The sequence below is a fragment of the Nicotiana attenuata genome, unplaced genomic scaffold (assembly GCF_001879085.1).
Source record: "Nicotiana attenuata strain UT unplaced genomic scaffold, NIATTr2, whole genome shotgun sequence".
Lineage (NCBI taxonomy): Eukaryota > Viridiplantae > Streptophyta > Magnoliopsida > Solanales > Solanaceae > Nicotiana > Nicotiana attenuata.
The window spans coordinates 114,474-122,055 of record NW_017670932.1 but is presented as its reverse complement, the minus strand read 5'-3'; the positions used below and the strand labels follow the sequence as shown (position 1 = coordinate 122,055).

At 39.4% G+C, this 7,582-nt stretch overlaps 1 pseudogene across 1 annotated transcript; it reads left to right on the top strand.

Moving 5' to 3' along the window:
* The first annotated feature begins 476 nt into the window (after positions 1-476).
* LOC109244580 lies at positions 477-6,330 on the top strand (annotated as a pseudogene). The gene is made up of 9 exons (XR_002070711.1): positions 477-629; positions 2,152-2,234; positions 2,304-2,603; positions 2,771-2,872; positions 3,038-3,232; positions 3,331-3,625; positions 4,116-4,298; positions 5,736-5,782; positions 5,866-6,330. The product of XR_002070711.1 is annotated as a sucrose-phosphatase 2-like (transcript).
* The last annotated feature ends 1,252 nt before the right edge of the window (positions 6,331-7,582 follow it).

Sequence of the window (7,582 nt, the reverse complement as noted above, 5' to 3'; positions counted from 1 at the left end):
CGCCCCCAAACCGATAAGCCGTTAATAAAAAAATTTCAATCCATTCCCCGTCCGTTAAACCGTTAACCCGATACCAATAAGCCATTAAGCTTCAGTTTCGGTTCGGTTTTCGGTTTCGATTCGGTTTTGAACACCCCTAGTTGTAATAACCTTTTTCTCTCTAAGAGTTTGAAATTCGAAGAGTAATGGCAGAAGTTTCTCACTTAATTGTCTAAAAGGAATATAAAAACTTTCATTTATTAATGATTTTTTTAATTGCATAAATACATCAGCAGAAATTAAAAAGAGAACCGATAATGAAAATCGAATTAGGTAAGAAATTTCTGTCAACACCACTAGACAATAAGCATCACTGATTATCAACAAGCATATTCCCTTTCCTTTTCCTTTTTTTTATTTTTAATTTAAAAATTTAAAAGAATTTGTTTGGGCAGGAATTAAAATAAAATGATCCCCTTCTGGGTTACAAAAGAAGCGCCAAACAATTTGGATCCACATGGACATGGTAACTGTCTTTTGCTTATACACCATCTGTCCATCTCTTATTCTAAAAAGATTTGGCATTTCTGCTCCCCATTAGCAACTCCATTCTCATTCACCATTTCAATCCACCCAAAATCCCATTTCAGGTATCCTCTCTCTCTCTCTCTCTCTCTCTCTCTCTCTCTCAATTTTCCTATCATCTCGATTATTCTGGGTTAAATCTATCCACCAAGTCTTACATGATCTAGATGTGTATACATATACTAGATTTGATGAGTATTGGGAATCAATTATAATTGATTAAGATTATAGGTTTTCGTAAGTACTCATATCCTAAACCTTTAGGCTTCAACTGTACACAATTGATTAAAGATAATTTGGTAATTTTACACGATTAGTTCGTGAATCTGTTAAGTATTTTCCGAATTAAATATTGCTGTAATAATTTCTGTCTTGAAACAATTTAGATTGTGATGTTGAAATGGGTCAAAAGTTTGTGATGTTTCGGAATTTGCCCCCAAATTTTTAGGTTTTTATGGTCGGAAATGGGTAGCTCATTGCCCATACACCTGTAGTTTCGAGTTAGGCATGGAAAGTTTGAACCTCTTTTGCTCATTGCCTACTTTCTGCAAGTAAAAGAGTTTTAAGTTGGGAAACTGAAAAGGCTAAACAGGGAATTAAAAGAAGGCTGGATTCAGTGAGCTGTTTTTCTTAACCACTGACGAGTGAACAAGATAGGTGTGATAAAAGAAAAGGATTTGTTTCGCTCTAGCTGAGTTTGCATGAAACATGAAATGACTGAGGCTCAAAAAGTTACTGTATATATCATATTCAGCAGGGATGGTCTTGTGTCTTCTCTGTCTGTCTCTTGTTTTCTTGTTGGTAGCCATCTTTTTTATGTGGGATACGTTGAGTTAAAACTTGATCAATAGAGTTCATACATTTGCTTGATATACTAAAGACTATTACTGGCTCCAGGCAACTTCTCATTCTCTGGGTTCTTTTGGTTTCTGGATAATATCATTAAGACTCATTAACCCCACCGGTCCCCATATGATTGAAGTATCTTGTATTTGGGGAGTGTGATGGGATTCTATATTTCAACCATTATGGATTAGGTGTAACAAACTGCCCCTTCTCACAGTCGCTGCATTCTTGACCCTGAAAGCCTATTGTGTCCTTCATGGGTCATTTTCTTTTAATTTGGGATTCATCTTTTTTTTTTGGACTGAATCATATTATAAAAACGAAATATTCTGTCCAGTAACCCCTAGTTGTATAATCCTGCCAAATCCCAGTTATGAACCAAACAATTCCCATGGATTTTGCAAATAATTACGGACACGCTGTAATGGGGGCACAAGAACTGACAGCGCTTTATAGGGAAAAAGTTAGCTTCTATGTGCTAGTGGATTTCTGTTATGGGCTTATTTGTAATTAACAAGCTTTTGCTCTTGCTTTCTTCAATGCTATTTGAAAGATGATAAAACTTTAAGCCATAAAGAAAATGTGTCTCTACTATCCTGAATGATATTATCTAATCTGATATTGCTTCCATCTTTCATTGCTCTAAATTTTGCTTATTGTTGCCTGTCCAGAGGATTGGCAAGTTTAGCAACAATTCTGAACTTCCCTTTACTTTCCTTTTCCCCCCCCTTCTTGTTTCAGAGCGAAGCTAATTTACATCACTCATGGATCGGCTAACCAGTGCTGCACGTCTCATGATAGTCTCAGATCTAGACCATACAATGGTGAGTTTGTCATAGTTGTCATTTCTCCTGCATATGCTGCTGTAACTTACGTGACATTTTGTTGTACAGGTAGATCATCATGATGCCGAGAACCTTTCTCTGCTCAGATTTAATGCCTTATGGGAGGCCAATTATCGTGATAACTCTTTGTTAGTGTTCTCAACTGGGAGATCACCTACACTTTACAAGGAGTTGAGGAAAGAAAAGCCCATGCTAACCCCAGATATTACTATTATGTCCGTGGGAACTGAAATAACATATGGTAACTCGATGGTGCCTGATGATGGTTGGGAAGCTTTACTAAATAACAAGTGGGACAGAAAGATAGTAACAGAGGAGACTAGCAAGTTTCCTGAACTCACTCTACAGGTACAGTTATGGGTTGGGATGAGATCATTTGTTACTTCAGTTTCGATTACAAAGCTTAAAGTGAATAGTAGAACTTGAAAATCAGTTATGGTTTATAAATAGTATGTAAGCTGAAACATAACTTCAGCAGCTGATATCTACAAAAGCAACTTTTTTTATCCTTGCAGTCAGAGACAGAGCAGCGACCACACAAGGTCAGTTTCTATGTTCAGAAAGACAAAGCACAAGATGTAATGAAAACTCTTTCCAAGCGCTTGGAAGAACGTGGGGTAAGATACAGCTTTTGCACTTCAGATTTTGGCATCGATATGGATAAGTTCATACAGCAAGAAAAATTCATGCTGTTCTTGCTATGCTTCCGTGAACACAATTCTTTTAGATTCATATTGAGCTTCATTTTTGTAAAATCTTTTTCTTGCTGTCGTGATCATCAGCTGGATGTCAAAATAATTTACAGTGGAGGGATGGATCTGGATATATTACCACAAGGTGCTGGGAAAGGACAAGCACTTGCTTATCTGTAAAAGAAGTTGAAGAGTGAGGGAAAATTACCAAACAACACCCTTGCCTGCGGTGACTCCGGGAATGATGCTGAGCTATTCAGTATCCCGGATGTGTATGGTGTAATGATTGGTGGTTCAGCTATTCCAACATATCCTTATAATCTGGTAATATATTCTCATGTGTGTGGTCAAGAGTACTCTCTGAATGTACAGTCACTTTGCAGGTAGCTAATGCACAGGAGGAATTATTGCAATGGCATGCTGCAAATGCGAAGAATAATCCTAAAGTAATTCATGCAACAGAGAGGTGTGCTGCCGGCATCATACAAGCTATTGGTCATTTCAACCTAGGTCCAAGTACCTTCCCTAGAGATGTTATGGATATGTCAGACTGCAAGATGGAGAACTTTGTTCCTGCCTATGAAGTTGTCAAATTTTACCTGTTTTTCGAGAAATGGAGGCGTAGAGAAATTGAGCATTCTGAGCATTACCTGTCAAACCTGAAAGCAGTGTGTGTATGTTTAGTACCCTATACCTACTGTTATTTCATTTTCTTATGTGTATTTGTGTTATAAATTTGACCATGGATTCTAGAGAATTTTCGCTCCCAATGTAAACCAACAAACCCCCCTTCCCCCCCCCCCCCCCCACAAATGCCTGTGCAGAACATAAGCACCCTTTATGCTTTTTAAGTGTAGCCTCTAATTGAGCTAACCTCCTTGTGTTGTTGAAACTCCTTCCACCACCACAGGGAGAAGCTTGTATTGTTTTATTTGTGTGGTATCCACATATATGAATTTAGACGTAGCAAACTGAAGTAGTATCCTAAACCTACTCAATAAAATAATAAAATAAGTGGTATCCTATACTCTCTCCCTGTCGACCCTCCTGGTTTTTTGATTTCTGGTTGAGTGAGAGAGGGAAGGTGAGAGGTGGTTTCAAACCAGGTGATTATTTTCTCATTGTGGTTGGTGATCCTTATTTCGCTAACTCTTTTGTTGCTGCAGAGACATCTGTACTTTTGTCCACCCATCTGGTGTTGAGAAATCCCTTCAGGAATGTGTAACTTTATTCAGGACATGTCATGGCGACAAACAGGGGAAACAATTTCGTATTTGGGTCGATCAAGTTTTACCTGTACAGGTTGGTTCAGACTCATGGTTGGTGAGTTTCAAGAAGTGGGAGCTCTCTGGTGAGTATCTTTTACCTCATGAGGTGGTCTTTCATTTTGCTCTAAATTTGTACATGCTCCAAGAAGTCACCGTGTCCCTCTTCACTTTTACAGAATGTCACACACCCTGGGTTTCACGTAATAATTCCGACTTCATTTACTAAATTCATTTCTGTCCCTCCCTCAGTGTCTGTGTGGCTCAAACACCCTTTTATGGGATCTTCTCTCCATCTTGATGCAGATTTGTTTTCCTTCTTTCCATGGTAGTGAAGTAACTTTCTTAAAGGTTTAAGGAGGACCCGAGAATCTGTAGTTTTTTTATTGCAACTTGTTATTAGATCTGGTTACATATCAAATTCTATCTTAAGCTTTCAAAGGTTGTTTAAAGTTTTATTATTTGAAGAACAAACAACTAGGAGGATCAGCTTAGCGAACCAACTGGGAAGCCAGGTAATTTCGCCATTCACAAAAATTATCATGACAAGCTTCCCCAAGGGGATGCGAGATAACTTCCGTCAAAATCATAAGTTTCCATTCTGGTGTAATGTGAATTCTCTTCACCCGGTTCTTTCTTGACTTAATTCCTTTTTTTTTTCAACTTAAATTCTTTCTGTAGGAGTAGAGTAAAGAGATATTACTTACATTGTTGAAATAGAAATCTTTTGTTTGCTTCAAGCATGTAAACATGTTGTTCTTTGAAGTTGTGTTCCAGCAACAAAGACGAGCCATCATGGAACAGTTGATGCCTGAAGCCATACTTTAAATATGCCTCAACTAGATAATCATTTGGGTTCTCCTTTGGATTAATTTGTCTAGCTATCTCAATCACACGGCAGTTTTACATACTCATTCCTGCAAACCACAATCATAATCTACCAATTGTGCACTGATTCTGTTCCTTGCGCTACGAGACTTCTTGAGCATACACCAAATCCCATGTTAAGCCCTTACAAGACCAATTCAAGCTTCAGTTGTGAACATTAGTTGTTGGAGCATAGTAATGAGTGAAGTATCTAGCCTTTCCATTTTTGACCTTAAGTGAGGTTTAGGTGCTTGTAATATTTGAGCCCCTAATCTTTGGATTACAGTGCCTACACATCTTTGGTCTACTAAGAAGTATAAAAAGAATAGCTCTTATAAAAAAATAAAGACTAAACAGAACAGTCTTGCAACCAAAGAGGCTCCCCATTTTCCTTTTTGATTTCATGGTAGGAATAGATCAGGTTCAGTAAAACTATTATGTGGTTTGCCTCTTCCGAGGGAGGTGGGAGGAGTTCATATAGTGATGTTGATTCAGATTTCATGTCATTATACTCCTTCTGTTGGTCGTTCATGATTGGTGTTGGGTCAGCACAGTTGCCGAACCACACCATTCACTGGCTGCTTGCCTTTTACCACACCTGCATTTTCGTTCTCGTAGCTCTTTTATCGTTTTCACATTGCTACTGATTCCTGCAGGTGAAGACAGGCGATGTTGCATAACTACAGTCCTATTAAGTTCAAAGGTAAAATTTCAAAATTGCAGACAAAGGATTTTTCCATGTAAATCTTACAACTGAAACCTATTATAATCTGTCTTTGTTCCCAGAATAAGACTGTCGCAGATGGACTCACTTGGACACACGTACATCAGACATGGCTGAATGGAGCTGCAGCAAGTGACTCTACGACCTGGTTCTTTTAGATTGTCATCTCAGTTTAACTCTGATAAGTCAGTACTCAGTTTCCCAGTTCACCCAGAATAAACGCAAAATAGAAACTATATCAATATGCATCAGTGGCTGCTGGTGGCTTCCGCTTCTTCCTGGCCCGTTCTTGTCTCATTCTTCTTCATTGATAATCAGTGTATAACCATCTAAAGTCTAAACCGTGAAGATGGCTTCATCATTTGTAGTATAAAAGTTTATATAAGCTGCAACAGTTGTAGCTGTCATTTCTTATTCACAATGAGATTGTTACAAATTACTGCATGGTGGCCTCTGAAGGTTGTGGTATCATCTTTAAGCCTGGATCACATGTATGTTTACTACGTAAATTATAGTGGCTTATAACATACTTTGCCTCCCAAACTTGCACTAATTTTTTTTAATCACCTATCCAAGGGGTCGGCACTCCGTCCTTTTTTGTTTGCCTTGGCAATTGACGCGCCCCATCCAAGGGGAGGTACCGTGATGCATGCTATTTGCAGATGATATTGTATTGATTGACGAGACGCGAGGCGAGATGCACGCGAGGTTAGAGGTATGGAGGCAGACCTGGAGTCTAAAGGTTTCAAGTTGAGCAGGACCAAGACAGAATACTTGGAGTATATGTTCAGTGGTGAGACTCAAGGAGGGGAAGGGGATGAGAGGCTGGACTCGTAGGTCATCCCTGGGAGAGGAAGTTTTAACTAACTTGGGTCTATTATACAAGGGGATGGAGAGATTGATGAAAATGTCACACATCGTATTGGGGCAGGATGGATGAAATGGAGACTCGCTTTTGGTGTTTGTGTGACAAGAAGGTGCCATCGAAACTTAAAGGTAAGTTCTACAGAGTGATGGTCAAACCAACTATGTTGTATTGGGCTGAGTGTTGGCCGGTGAAGATCGCTGATGTCCAGAAGATGAAGGTAGCAGAGATGAGGATGTTGAGATGGATGTGCGAGCACACCAGGTTAGATAGGATTAAGAATGAGGTTATTCGCGACAAAGTTGGTGTGGCCCCTATTGAGGACAAGATGCGGGAAGCGAGGCTCAGGTGGTTTGGACATGTGAGGAGGAGCACAGACGCCTTAGTGAGGAGGTGTGAGAGGTTGACATTGGAGGGCTTACGGAGAGGTAGGACGAAGAAGAAGTGGGGAGAGGTGATTAGGCAAGATATGGCGCAGCTTCAGCTGACCGAGACATGACCCTTGATAGGAAAGTGTGGAGGTCAAGGATTAGGGTAGTAGTGTAGGTGGTCTAGATTGTTCATACCGGTAGTATTGACACGCATTCTCGCATTCTGTTTGTAGTAAGTTTTTATGACTAACCGTTATTTTCTTTTATTGTTGGTCATCTTGCGATCTCGTTGTTTTCATTCTGCTTTTATATAGCTCTTTGGTGTTGTCCCTTCTTGTCTATATTTTCATTAATGTGGTGCTTATACTTTCCTGAGCCGATGGTCTATTGGAAACAACCTCTCTTTCCTCACAAGGTTGAGGTAAGGTCTGCGTACACACTACCCTCCCCAGACCCCATGGCATGGGATAATACTGGGTATGGTGTAGTTGTTATTTTTACCTATCCAGAAGAAGCGTGTGTAAGGTTTAAATAATATTCCCC